Below are 15,704 nucleotides of genomic sequence, written 5' to 3'. Positions count from 1 at the left end.
TTCCTGTAAAAGTTTTTTTCTTTTTCAATAGTGCTTTGAAAGAAATCGAAAATGATACCACTTTCCATTTGAAATTTTGGATTTGAGCCCCCGTAGAAGTATTCCCCTCACGCCAATGGATATGTAAGCATCACCATTTCACTGTAAAAACTGTATAGTTGGAATAACCCAGAATTCTGGGTTGAAAAAGTGACAACCACGCCGTATTGTCTTAGAAATCAGAAAATATGGTTATAATAACAATACGAGAAGTCAAAACTAGTAAAAAATAAAAACCTTTGGCATGACCTGGATTCGAACTCACACCGCGCGGCTGTTAAGCGCGTGCGTTATCCACCAGACCAACCGGAATCTTACTTTAGGCTGTGTGATAACAAGAATTACAGCATACTTTGGAAGCAATTGTTTAGTCACTTTGAATTTAAAACAAGTCAATTAAAAAAACTAAACCAAACCAAACATCACCCGGAATATTGAATCAATGCCATTAAATGCTAGTTTAGTACAGCAGCTATTTATCAATGTTAACGTATGTTTTGAGAGAATTTGTCTTCACTCTTGGCGAAGTGTACTGAGTGAACTGCAGTGCACTTCGCCAAGAGTGAAGAAACTTTCTCTCAAAACATACGTTAACATTGATAAATAGCTGCTGTACTAAACTAGCTTTTAATGGCATTGATTCAATATTCCGGGTGATGTTTGGTTTGGTTTAGTTTTTTTAATTGACTTGTTTTAAATTCAGTGACTAAACAATTGCTTCCAAAGTATGCTGTAATTCTTGTTATCACACAACCTAAACTAAGATTCCGGTTGGTCTGGTGGATAACGCACGCGCTTAACAGCCGCGCGGTGTGAGTTCGAATCCAGGTCATGCCAGAGGTTTTTATTTTTTACTAGTTTTGACTTCTCGTATTGTTATTATAACCATATTTTCTGATTTCTAAGACAATACGGCGTGGTTGTCACTTTTTCAACCCAGAATTCTGGGTTATTCCAACTATACAGTTTTTACAGTGTTGATTCTTCACATACGATTTGGTAATTCAATTTTTTGTTTGAAATGTCTACGTGCATTACGAGCTGACAAAAATGCCATGGACGGGTGATATGATAGTAGCAATTTTAAAAAAAATAACAGACGTAAATGCCAAACCGTAGAATTTAACGAAAACTGTTTCCTGTAAAAGTTTTTTTTCTTTTTCAATAGTGCTTTGAAAGAAATCGAAATTGATACCACTTTCCATTTGAAATTTTGGATTTGACCCCCGTAGAAGTATTCCCGTCACGCCAATGGATATGTAAGCATCACCATTTGATTCTTCACATACGATTTGGTAATTCAATTTTTTGTTTGAAATGTCTACGTGCATTACGAGCTGACAAAAATGCCATGGACGGGTGATATGATAGTAGCAATTTTACAAAAAATAACAGACGTAAATGCCAAACCGTAGAATTTAACGAAAACTGTTTCCTGTAAAAGTTTTTTCTTTTTCAATAATGCTTTGAAAGAAATCGAAATTGATACCACTTTCCATTTGAAATTTTGGATTTGAGCCCCCGTAGTAGTATTCCCGTCACGCCAATGGATATGTAAGCATCACAATTTGATTCTTCACATACGATTTGGTAATTCAATTTTTTGTTTGAAATGTCTACGTGTATTACGAGCTGACAAAAATGCCATGGACAGGTGATATGATATTAGCAATTTTACAAAAAATAACAGACGTAAATGCCAAACCGTAGAATTTAACGAAAACTGTTTCCTGTAAAAGTTTTTTTCTTTTTCAATAGTGCTTTGAAAGAAATCGAAATTGATACCACTTTCCATTTGAAATTTTGGATTTGAGCCCCCGTAGTAGTATTCCCGTCACGTCAATGGATATGTAAGCATCACCATTTGATTTTTCACATACGATTTGGTAATTCAATTTTTTGTTTGAAATGTCTACGTGCATTACGAGCTGACAAAAATGCCATGGACGGGTGATATGATAGTAGCAATTTTACAAAAAAATAACAGATGTAAATGCCAAACCGTAGAATTTAACGAAAACTGTTTCCTGTAAAAGTTTTTTCTTTTTCAATAGTGCTTTGAAAGAAATCGAAATTGATACCACTTTCCATTTGAAATTTTGGATTTGAGCCCCCGTAGTAGTATTCCCGTCACGCCAATGGATATGTAAGCATCACCATTTGATTCTTCACATACGATTTGGTAATTCAATTTTTTGTTTAAAATGTCTATGTGCATTACGAGCTGACAAAAATGCCATAGACGGGTGATATGATAGTAGCAATTTTACAAAAAATAACAGACGTAAATGCCAAACCGTAGAATTTAACGAAAACTGTTTCCTGTAAAAGTTTTTTTCTTTTTCAATAGTGCTTTGAAAGAAATCGAAATTGATACCACTTTCCATTTGAAATTTTGGATTTGAGCCCCCGTAGTAGTATTCCCGTCACGCCAATGGATATGTAAGCATCACCATTTGATTTTTCACATACGATTTGGTAATTCAATTTTTTGTTTGAAATGTCTACGTGCATTACGAGCTGACAAAAATGCCATGGACGGGTGATATGATAGTAGCAATTTTACAAAAAATAAGACGTAAATGCCAAACCGTAGAATTTAACGAAAACTGTTTCCTGTAAATGTTTTTTCTTTTTCAATAGTGCTTTGAAAGAAATCGAAATTGATACCACTTTCCATTTGAAATTTTGGATTTGAGCCCCCGTAGTAGTATTCCCGTCACGCCAATGGATATGTAAGCATCACCATTTGATTCTTCACATACGATTTGGTAATTCAATTTTTTGTTTGAAATGTCTACGTGCATTACGAGCTGACAAAAATGCCATGGACAGGTGATATGATAGTAGCAATTTTACAAAAAATAACAGACGTAAATGCCAAACCGTAGAATTTAACGAAAACTGTTTCCTGTAAAAGTTTTTTCTTTTTCAATAGTGCTTTGAAAGAAATCGAAATTGATACCACTTTCCATTTGAAATTTTGGATTTGAGCCCCCGTAGTAGTATTCCCGTCACGCCAATGGATATGTAAGCATCACCATTTGATTCTTCACATACGATTTGGTAATTCAATTTTTTGCTTGAAATGTCTACGTGCATTACGAGCTGACAAAAATGCCATGGACGGGTGATATGATAGTAGCAATTTTACAAAAAATTACAGACGTAAATGCCAAACCATAGAATTTAACGAAAACTGTTTCCTGTAAAAGTTTTTTTCTTTTTCAATAGTGCTTTGAAAGAAATCGAAATTGATACCACTTTCCATTTGAAATTTTGGATTTGAGCCCCCGTAGAAGTATTCCCCTCACGCCAATGGATATGTAAGCATCACCATTTGATTCTTCACATACGATTTGGTAATTCAATTTTTTGTTTGAAATGTCTACGTGCATTACGAGCTGACAAAAATGCCATGGACGGGTGATATGATAGTAGCAATTTTAAAAAAAATAACAGACGTAAATGCCAAACCGTAGAATTTAACGAAAACTGTTTCCTGTAAAAGTTTTTTTTCTTTTTCAATAGTGCTTTGAAAGAAATCGAAATTGATACCACTTTCCATTTGAAATTTTGGATTTGACCCCCGTAGAAGTATTCCCGTCACGCCAATGGATATGTAAGCATCACCATTTGATTCTTCACATACGATTTGGTAATTCAATTTTTTGTTTGAAATGTCTACGTGCATTACGAGCTGACAAAAATGCCATGGACGGGTGATATGATAGTAGCAATTTTACAAAAAATAACAGACGTAAATGCCAAACCGTAGAATTTAACGAAAACTGTTTCCTGTAAAAGTTTTTTCTTTTTCAATAATGCTTTGAAAGAAATCGAAATTGATACCACTTTCCATTTGAAATTTTGGATTTGAGCCCCCGTAGTAGTATTCCCGTCACGCGAATGGATATGTAAGCATCACCATTTGATTCTTCACATACGATTTGGTAATTCAATTTTTTGTTTGAAATGTCTACGTGTATTACGAGCTGACAAAAATGCCATGGACAGGTGATATGATATTAGCAATTTTACAAAAAATAACAGACGTAAATGCCAAACCGTAGAATTTAACGAAAACTGTTTCCTGTAAAAGTTTTTTTTCTTTTTCAATAGTGCTTTGAAAGAAATCGAAATTGATACCACTTTCCATTTGAAATTTTGGATTTGAGCCCCCGTAGTAGTATTCCCGTCACGCCAATGGATATGTAAGCATCACCATTTGTTTTTTCTCATACGATTTGGTAATTCAATTTTTTGTTTGAAATGTCTACGTGCATTACGAGCTGACAAAAATGCCATGGACGGGTGATATGATAGTAGCAATTTTACAAAAAATAACAGACGTAAATGCCAAACCGTAGAATTTAACGAAAACTGTTTCCTGTAAAAGTTTTTTTCTTTTTCAATAGTGCTTTGAAAGAAATCGAAATTGATACCACTTTCCATTTGAAATTTTGGATTTGAGCCCCCGTAGTAGTATTCCCGTCACGCCAATGGATATGTAAGCATCACCATTTGATTCTTCCCATACGATTTGGTAATTCAATATTTTGTTTGAAATGTCTACGTGCATTACGAGCTGACAAAAATGCCATGGACGGCTGATATGATAGTAGCAATTTTACAAAAAATAACAGACGAAAATGCCAAACCGTAGAATTTAACGAAAACTGTTTCCTGTAAAAGTTTTTTCCTTTTCAATAGTGCTTTGAAAGAAATCGAAATTGATACCACTTTCCATTTGAAATTTTGGATTTGAGCCCCCGTAGTAGTATTCCCGTCACGCCAATGGATATGGAAGCATCACCATTTGATTCTTCACATACGATTTGGTAATTCAATTTTTTGTTTGAAATGTCTACGTGCATTACGAGCTGACAAAAATGCCATGGACGGGTGATATGATAGCAATTTTACAAAAAATAACAGACGTAAATGCCAAACCGTAGAATTTAACGAAAACTGTTTCCCGTAAAAGTTTTTTCTTTTTCAATAGTGCTTTGAAAGAAATCGAAATTGATACCACTTTCCATTTGAAATTTTGGATTTGAGCCCCCATAGTAGTATTCCCGTCACGCCAATGGATATGTAAGCATCACCATTTGATTCTTCACATACGATTTGGTAATTCAATTTTTTGTTTGAAATGTCTACGTGCATTACGAGCTGACAAAAATGCCATGGACGGGTGATATGATAGTAGCAATTTTACAAAAAATAACAGACGTAAATGCCAAACCGTAGAATTTAACGAAAACTGTTTCCTGTAAAAGTTTTTTTTCTTTTTCAATAGTGCTTTGAAAGAAATCGAAATTGATACCACTTTCCATTTGAAATTTTGGATTTGAGCCCCCGTAGTAGTATTCCCGTCACGCCAATGGATATGTAAGCATCACCATTTGATTCTTCACATACGATTTGGTAATTCAATTTTTTGTTTGAAATGTCTACGTGCATTACGAGCTGACAAAAATGCCATGGACAGGTGATATGATAGTAGCAATTTTACAAAAAATAACAGACGTAAATGCCAAACCGTAGAATTTAACGAAAACTGTTTCCTGTAAAAGTTTTTTCTTTTTAAATAGTGCTTTGAAAGAAATCGAAATTGATACCACTTTCCATTTGAAATTTTGGATTTGAGCCCCCGTAGTAGTATTCCCGTCACGCCAATGGATATGTAAGCATCACCATTTGATTCTTCACATACGATTTGGTAATTCAATTTTTTGTTTGAAATGTCTACGTGCATTACGAGCTGACAAAAATGCCATGGACGGGTGATATGATAGTAGCAATTTTACAAAAAATAACAGACGTAAATGCCAAACCATAGAATTTAACGAAAACTGTTTCCTGTAAAAGTTTTTTCTTTTTCAATAGTGCTTTGAAAGAAATCGAAATTGATACCACTTTCCATTTGAAATTTTGGATTTGAGCCCCCGTAGAAGTATTCCCCTCACGCCAATGGATATGTAAGCATCACCATTTGATTCTTCACATACGATTTGGTAATTCAATTTTTTGTTTGAAATGTCTACGTGCATTACGAGCTGACAAAAATGCCATGGACGGGTGATATGATAGTAGCAATTTTACAAAAAATAACAGACGTAAATGCCAAACCGTAGAATTTAACGAAAACTGTTTCCTGTAAAAGTTTTTTTTCTTTTTCAATAGTGCTTTGAAAGAAATCGAAATTGATACCACTTTCCATTTGAAATTTTGGATTTGAGCCCCCGTAGTAGTATTCCCGTCACGCCAATGGATATGTAAGCATCACCATTTGATTTTTCACATACGATTTGGTAATTCAATTTTTTGTTTGAAATGTCTACGTGCATTACGAGCTGACAAAAATGCCATGGACGGGTGATATGATAGTAGCAATTTTACAAAAAAATAACAGATGTAAATGCCAAACCGTAGAATTTAACGAAAACTGTTTCCTGTAAAAGTTTTTTCTTTTTCAATAGTGCTTTGAAAGAAATCGAAATTGATACCACTTTCCATTTGAAATTTTGGATTTGAGCCCCCGTAGTAGTATTCCCGTCACGCCAATGGATATGTAAGCATCACCATTTGATTCTTCACATACGATTTGGTAATTCAATTTTTTGTTTAAAATGTCTATGTGCATTACGAGCTGACAAAAATGCCATAGACGGGTGATATGATAGTAGCAATTTTACAAAAAATAACAGACGTAAATGCCAAACCGTAGAATTTAACGAAAACTGTTTCCTGTAAAAGTTTTTTTCTTTTTCAATAGTGCTTTGAAAGAAATCGAAATTGATACCACTTTCCATTTGAAATTTTGGATTTGAGCCCCCGTAGTAGTATTCCCGTCACGCCAATGGATATGTAAGCATCACCATTTGATTTTTCACATACGATTTGGTAATTCAATTTTTTGTTTGAAATGTCTACGTGCATTACGAGCTGACAAAAATGCCATGGACGGGTGATATGATAGTAGCAATTTTACAAAAAATAAGACGTAAATGCCAAACCGTAGAATTTAACGAAAACTGTTTCCTGTAAAAGTTTTTTCTTTTTCAATAGTGCTTTGAAAGAAATCGAAATTGATACCACTTTCCATTTGAAATTTTGGATTTGAGCCCCCGTAGTAGTATTCCCGTCACGCCAATGGATATGTAAGCATCACCATTTGATTCTTCACATACGATTTGGTAATTCAATTTTTTGTTTGAAATGTCTACGTGCATTACGAGCTGACAAAAATGCCATGGACAGGTGATATGATAGTAGCAATTTTACAAAAAATAACAGACGTAAATGCCAAACCGTAGAATTTAACGAAAACTGTTTCCTGTAAAAGTTTTTTCTTTTTCAATAGTGCTTTGAAAGAAATCGAAATTGATACCACTTTCCATTTGAAATTTTGGATTTGAGCCCCCGTAGTAGTATTCCCGTCACGCCAATGGATATGTAAGCATCACCATTTGATTCTTCACATACGATTTGGTAATTCAATTTTTTGCTTGAAATGTCTACGTGCATTACGAGCTGACAAAAATGCCATGGACGGGTGATATGATAGTAGCAATTTTACAAAAAATTACAGACGTAAATGCCAAACCATAGAATTTAACGAAAACTGTTTCCTGTAAAAGTTTTTTTCTTTTTCAATAGTGCTTTGAAAGAAATCGAAATTGATACCACTTTCCATTTGAAATTTTGGATTTGAGCCCCCGTAGAAGTATTCCCCTCACGCCAATGGATATGTAAGCATCACCATTTGATTCTTCACATACGATTTGGTAATTCAATTTTTTGTTTGAAATGTCTACGTGCATTACGAGCTGACAAAAATGCCATGGACGGGTGATATGATAGTAGCAATTTTAAAAAAAATAACAGACGTAAATGCCAAACCGTAGAATTTAACGAAAACTGTTTCCTGTAAAAGTTTTTTTTCTTTTTCAATAGTGCTTTGAAAGAAATCGAAATTGATACCACTTTCCATTTGAAATTTTGGATTTGACCCCCGTAGAAGTATTCCCGTCACGCCAATGGATATGTAAGCATCACCATTTGATTCTTCACATACGATTTGGTAATTCAATTTTTTGTTTGAAATGTCTACGTGCATTACGAGCTGACAAAAATGCCATGGACGGGTGATATGATAGTAGCAATTTTACAAAAAATAACAGACGTAAATGCCAAACCGTAGAATTTAACGAAAACTGTTTCCTGTAAAAGTTTTTTCTTTTTCAATAATGCTTTGAAAGAAATCGAAATTGATACCACTTTCCATTTGAAATTTTGGATTTGAGCCCCCGTAGTAGTATTCCCGTCACGCCAATGGATATGTAAGCATCACCATTTGATTCTTCACATACGATTTGGTAATTCAATTTTTTGTTTGAAATGTCTACGTGTATTACGAGCTGACAAAAATGCCATGGACAGGTGATATGATATTAGCAATTTTACAAAAAATAACAGACGTAAATGCCAAACCGTAGAATTTAACGAAAACTGTTTCCTGTAAAAGTTTTTTTTCTTTTTCAATAGTGCTTTGAAAGAAATCGAAATTGATACCACTTTCCATTTGAAATTTTGGATTTGAGCCCCCGTAGTAGTATTCCCGTCACGCCAATGGATATGTAAGCATCACCATTTGATTTTTCACATACGATTTGGTAATTCAATTTTTTGTTTGAAATGTCTACGTGCATTACGAGCTGACAAAAATGCCATGGACGGGTGATATGATAGTAGCAATTTTACAAAAAATAACAGACGTAAATGCCAAACCGTAGAATTTAACGAAAACTGTTTCCTGTAAAAGTTTTTTCTTTTTCAATAGTGCTTTGAAAGAAATCGAAATTGATACCACTTTCCATTTGAAATTTTGGATTTGAGCCCCCGTAGTAGTATTCCCGTCACGCCAATGGATATGTAAGCATCACCATTTGATTCTTCACATACGATTTGGTAATTCAATTTTTTGTTTGAAATGTCTACGTGCATTACGAGCTGACAAAAATGCCATGGACGGGTGATATGATAGTAGCAATTTCACAAAAAAATAACAGACGTAAATGCCAAACCGTAGAATTTAACGAAAACTGTTTCCTGTAAAAGTTTTTTTCTTTTTCAATAGTGCTTTGAAAGAAATCGAAATTGATACCACTTTCCATTTGAAATTTTGGATTTGAGCCCCCGTAGTAGTATTCCCGTCACGCCAATGGATATGTAAGCATCACCATTTGATTCTTCCCATACGATTTGGTAATTCAATATTTTGTTTGAAATGTCTACGTGCATTACGAGCTGACAAAAATGCCATGGACGGCTGATATGATAGTAGCAATTTTACAAAAAATAACAGACGAAAATGCCAAACCGTAGAATTTAACGAAAACTGTTTCCTGTAAAAGTTTTTTCCTTTTCAATAGTGCTTTGAAAGAAATCGAAATTGATACCACTTTCCATTTGAAATTTTGGATTTGAGCCCCCGTAGTAGTATTCCCGTCACGCCAATGGATATGGAAGCATCACCATTTGATTCTTCACATACGATTTGGTAATTCAATTTTTTGTTTGAAATGTCTACGTGCATTACGAGCTGACAAAAATGCCATGGACGGGTGATATGATAGCAATTTTACAAAAAATAACAGACGTAAATGCCAAACCGTAGAATTTAACGAAAACTGTTTCCCGTAAAAGTTTTTTCTTTTTCAATAGTGCTTTGAAAGAAATCGAAATTGATACCACTTTCCATTTGAAATTTTGGATTTGAGCCCCCATAGTAGTATTCCCGTCACGCCAATGGATATGTAAGCATCACCATTTGATTCTTCACATACGATTTGGTAATTCAATTTTTTGTTTGAAATGTCTACGTGCATTACGAGCTGACAAAAATGCCATGGACGGGTGATATGATAGTAGCAATTTTACAAAAAATAACAGACGTAAATGCCAAACCGTAGAATTTAACGAAAACTGTTTCCTGTAAAAGTTTTTTTTCTTTTTCAATAGTGCTTTGAAAGAAATCGAAATTGATACCACTTTCCATTTGAAATTTTGGATTTGAGCCCCCGTAGTAGTATTCCCGTCACGCCAATGGATATGTAAGCATCACCATTTGATTCTTCACATACGATTTGGTAATTCAATTTTTTGTTTGAAATGTCTACGTGCATTACGAGCTGACAAAAATGCCATGGACAGGTGATATGATAGTAGCAATTTTACAAAAAATAACAGACGTAAATGCCAAACCGTAGAATTTAACGAAAACTGTTTCCTGTAAAAGTTTTTTCTTTTTAAATAGTGCTTTGAAAGAAATCGAAATTGATACCACTTTCCATTTGAAATTTTGGATTTGAGCCCCCGTAGTAGTATTCCCGTCACGCCAATGGATATGTAAGCATCACCATTTGATTCTTCACATACGATTTGGTAATTCAATTTTTTGTTTGAAATGTCTACGTGCATTACGAGCTGACAAAAATGCCATGGACGGGTGATATGATAGTAGCAATTTTACAAAAAATAACAGACGTAAATGCCAAACCATAGAATTTAACGAAAACTGTTTCCTGTAAAAGTTTTTTCTTTTTCAATAGTGCTTTGAAAGAAATCGAAATTGATACCACTTTCCATTTGAAATTTTGGATTTGAGCCCCCGTAGAAGTATTCCCCTCACGCCAATGGATATGTAAGCATCACCATTTGATTCTTCACATACGATTTGGTAATTCAATTTTTTGTTTGAAATGTCTACGTGCATTACGAGCTGACAAAAATGCCATGGACGGGTGATATGATAGTAGCAATTTTACAAAAAATAACAGACGTAAATGCCAAACCGTAGAATTTAACGAAAACTGTTTCCTGTAAAAGTTTTTTTTCTTTTTCAATAGTGCTTTGAAAGAAATCGAAATTGATACCACTTTCCATTTGAAATTTTGGATTTGACCCCCGTAGAAGTATTCCCGTCACGCCAATGGATATGTAAGCATCACCATTTGATTCTTCACATACGACTTGGTAATTCAATTTTTTGTTTGAAATGTCTACGTGCATTACGAGCTGACAAAAATGCCATGGACGGGTGATATGATAGTAGCAATTTTACAAAAAATAACAGACGTAAATGCCAAACCGTAGAATTTAACGAAAACTGTTTCCTGTAAAAGTTTTTTCTTTTTCAATAATGCTTTGAAAGTAATCGAAATTGATACCACTTTCCATTTGAAATTTTGGATTTGAGCCCCCGTAGTAGTATTCCCGTCACGCCAATGGATATGTAAGCATCACCATTTGATTCTTCACATACGATTTGGTAATTCAATTTTTTGTTTGAAATGTCTACGTGCATTACGAGCTGACAAAAATGCCATGGACGGGTGATATGATAGTAGCAATTTTACAAAAAATAACAGACGTAAATGCCAAACCGTAGAATTTAACGAAAACTGTTTCCTGTAAAAGTTTTTTCTTTTTCAATAGTGCTTTGAAAGAAATCGAAATTGATACCACTTTCCATTTGAAATTTTGGATTTGAGCCCCCATAGTATTATTCCCGTCACGCCAATGGATATGTAAGCATCACCATTTGATTCTTCACATACGATTTGGTAATTCAATTTTTTGTTTGAAATGTCTACGTGCATTACGAGCTGACAAAAATGCCATGGACGGGTGATATGATATTAGCAATTTTACAAAAAATAACAGACGTAAATGCCAAACCGTAGAATTTAACGAAAACTGTTTCCTGTAAAAGTTTTTTTCTTTTTCAATAGTGCTTTGAAAGAAATCGAAATTGATACCACTTTCCATTTGAAATTTTGGATTTGAGCCCCCGTAGTAGTATTCCCGTCACGCCAATGGATATGTAAGCATCACCATTTGATTCTTCCCATACGATTTGGTAATTCAATATTTTGTTTGAAATGTCTACGTGCATTACGAGCTGACAAAAATGCCATGGACGGCTGATATGATAGTAGCAATTTTACAAAAAATAACAGACGAAAATGCCAAACCGTAGAATTTAACGAAAACTGTTTCCTGTAAAAGTTTTTTCCTTTTCAATAGTGCTTTGAAAGAAATCGAAATTGATACCACTTTCCATTTGAAATTTTGGATTTGAGCCCCCGTAGTAGTATTCCCGTCACGCCAATGGATATGGAAGCATCACCATTTGATTCTTCACATACGATTTGGTAATTCAATTTTTTGTTTGAAATGTCTACGTGCATTACGAGCTGACAAAAATGCCATGGACGGGTGATATGATAGCAATTTTACAAAAAATAACAGACGTAAATGCCAAACCGTAGAATTTAACGAAAACTGTTTCCCGTAAAAGTTTTTTCTTTTTCAATAGTGCTTTGAAAGAAATCGAAATTGATACCACTTTCCATTTGAAATTTTGGATTTGAGCCCCCATAGTAGTATTCCCGTCACGCCAATGGATATGTAAGCATCACCATTTGATTCTTCACATACGATTTGGTAATTCAATTTTTTGTTTGAAATGTCTACGTGCATTACGAGCTGACAAAAATGCCATGGACGGGTGATATGATAGTAGCAATTTTACAAAAAATAACAGACGTAAATGCCAAACCGTAGAATTTAACGAAAACTGTTTCCTGTAAAAGTTTTTTTTCTTTTTCAATAGTGCTTTGAAAGAAATCGAAATTGATACCACTTTCCATTTGAAATTTTGGATTTGAGCCCCCGTAGTAGTATTCCCGTCACGCCAATGGATATGTAAGCATCACCATTTGATTCTTCACATACGATTTGGTAATTCAATTTTTTGTTTGAAATGTCTACGTGCATTACGAGCTGACAAAAATGCCATGGACAGGTGATATGATAGTAGCAATTTTACAAAAAATAACAGACGTAAATGCCAAACCGTAGAATTTAACGAAAACTGTTTCCTGTAAAAGTTTTTTCTTTTTAAATAGTGCTTTGAAAGAAATCGAAATTGATACCACTTTCCATTTGAAATTTTGGATTTGAGCCCCCGTAGTAGTATTCCCGTCACGCCAATGGATATGTAAGCATCACCATTTGATTCTTCACATACGATTTGGTAATTCAATTTTTTGTTTGAAATGTCTACGTGCATTACGAGCTGACAAAAATGCCATGGACGGGTGATATGATAGTAGCAATTTTACAAAAAATAACAGACGTAAATGCCAAACCATAGAATTTAACGAAAACTGTTTCCTGTAAAAGTTTTTTCTTTTTCAATAGTGCTTTGAAAGAAATCGAAATTGATACCACTTTCCATTTGAAATTTTGGATTTGAGCCCCCGTAGAAGTATTCCCCTCACGCCAATGGATATGTAAGCATCACCATTTGATTCTTCACATACGATTTGGTAATTCAATTTTTTGTTTGAAATGTCTACGTGCATTACGAGCTGACAAAAATGCCATGGACGGGTGATATGATAGTAGCAATTTTACAAAAAATAACAGACGTAAATGCCAAACCGTAGAATTTAACGAAAACTGTTTCCTGTAAAAGTTTTTTTTCTTTTTCAATAGTGCTTTGAAAGAAATCGAAATTGATACCACTTTCCATTTGAAATTTTGGATTTGACCCCCGTAGAAGTATTCCCGTCACGCCAATGGATATGTAAGCATCACCATTTGATTCTTCACATACGACTTGGTAATTCAATTTTTTGTTTGAAATGTCTACGTGCATTACGAGCTGACAAAAATGCCATGGACGGGTGATATGATAGTAGCAATTTTACAAAAAATAACAGACGTAAATGCCAAACCGTAGAATTTAACGAAAACTGTTTCCTGTAAAAGTTTTTTCTTTTTCAATAATGCTTTGAAAGTAATCGAAATTGATACCACTTTCCATTTGAAATTTTGGATTTGAGCCCCCGTAGTAGTATTCCCGTCACGCCAATGGATATGTAAGCATCACCATTTGATTCTTCACATACGATTTGGTAATTCAATTTTTTGTTTGAAATGTCTACGTGCATTACGAGCTGACAAAAATGCCATGGACGGGTGATATGATAGTAGCAATTTTACAAAAAATAAGACGTAAATGCCAAACCGTAGAATTTAACGAAAACTGTTTCCTGTAAAAGTTTTTTCTTTTTCAATAGTGCTTTGAAAGAAATCGAAATTGATACCACTTTCCATTTGAAATTTTGGATTTGAGCCCCCATAGTATTATTCCCGTCACGCCAATGGATATGTAAGCATCACCATTTGATTCTTCACATACGATTTGGTAATTCAATTTTTTGTTTGAAATGTCTACGTGCATTACGAGCTGACAAAAATGCCATGGACGGGTGATATGATATTAGCAATTTTACAAAAAATAACAGACGTAAATGCCAAACCGTAGAATTTAACGAAAACTGTTTCCTGTAAAAGTTTTTTTCTTTTTCAATAGTGCTTTGAAAGAAATCGAAATTGATACCACTTTCCATTTGAAATTTTGGATTTGAGCAACCGTAGTAGTATTCCCGTCACGCCAATGGATATGTAAGCATCACCATTTGATTCTTCACATACGATTTGGTAATTCAATTTTTTGTTTGAAATGTCTACGTGCATTACGAGCTTACAAAAATGCCATGGACGGGTGATATGATAGCAATTTTACAAAAAATAACAGACGTAAATGCCAAACCGTAGAATTTAACGAAAACTTTTCCTGTAAAAGTTTCTTTCTTTTTCAATAGTGCTTTGAAAGAAATCGAAATTGATACCACTTTCCATTTGAAATTTTGGATTTGAGCCCCCGTAGTAGTATTCCCGTCACGCCAATGGATATGTAAGCATCACCATTTGATTCTTCACATACGATTTGGTAATTCAATTTTTTGCTTGAAATGTCTACGTGCATTACGAGCTGACAAAAATGCCATGGACGGGTGATATGATAGTAGCAATTTTACAAAAAATAACAGACGTAAATGCCAAACCGTAGAATTTAACGAAAACTGTTTCCTGTAAAAGTTTTTTCTTTTTCAATAGTGCTTTGAAAGAAATCGAAATTGATACCACTTTCCATTTGAAATTTTGGATTTGAGCCCCCGTAGAAGTATTCCCGTCACGCCAATGGATATGTAAGCATCACCACTTGATTCTTCACATACGATTTGGTAATTCAATTTTTTGTTTGAAATGACTACGTGCATTACGAAGTGACAAAAATGCCATGGACGGGTGATATGATAGTAGCAATTTTACAAAAAATAACAGACGTAAATGCCAAACCGTAGAATTTAACGAAAACTGTTTCCTGTAAAAGTTTCTTTCTTTTTCAATAGTGCTTTGAAAGAAATCGAAATTGATACCACTTTCCATTTGAAATTTTGGATTTGAGCCCCCGTAGAAGTATTCCCGTCACGCCAATGGATATGTAAGCATCACCATTTGATTCTTCACATACAATTTGGTAATTCAATTTTTTGTTTGAAATGTCTACGTGCATTACGAGCTGACAAAAATGCCATGGACGGGTGATATGATAGTAGCAATTTTACAAAAAATAACATACGTAAATGCCAAACCGTAGAATTTAACGAAAACTGTTTCCTGTAAAAGTTTTTTCTTTTTCAATAGTGCTTTGAAAGAAATCGAAATTGATACCACTT

This window comes from Thermobia domestica, chromosome 17 (assembly GCF_964235325.1).
Source record: "Thermobia domestica chromosome 17, izTheDome1.hap1.1, whole genome shotgun sequence".
Classification (NCBI taxonomy): Eukaryota; Metazoa; Arthropoda; class Insecta; order Zygentoma; family Lepismatidae; genus Thermobia; species Thermobia domestica.
The sequence above is the reverse complement of the archived record's forward strand: the minus strand, read 5'-3'. Positions refer to the sequence as shown.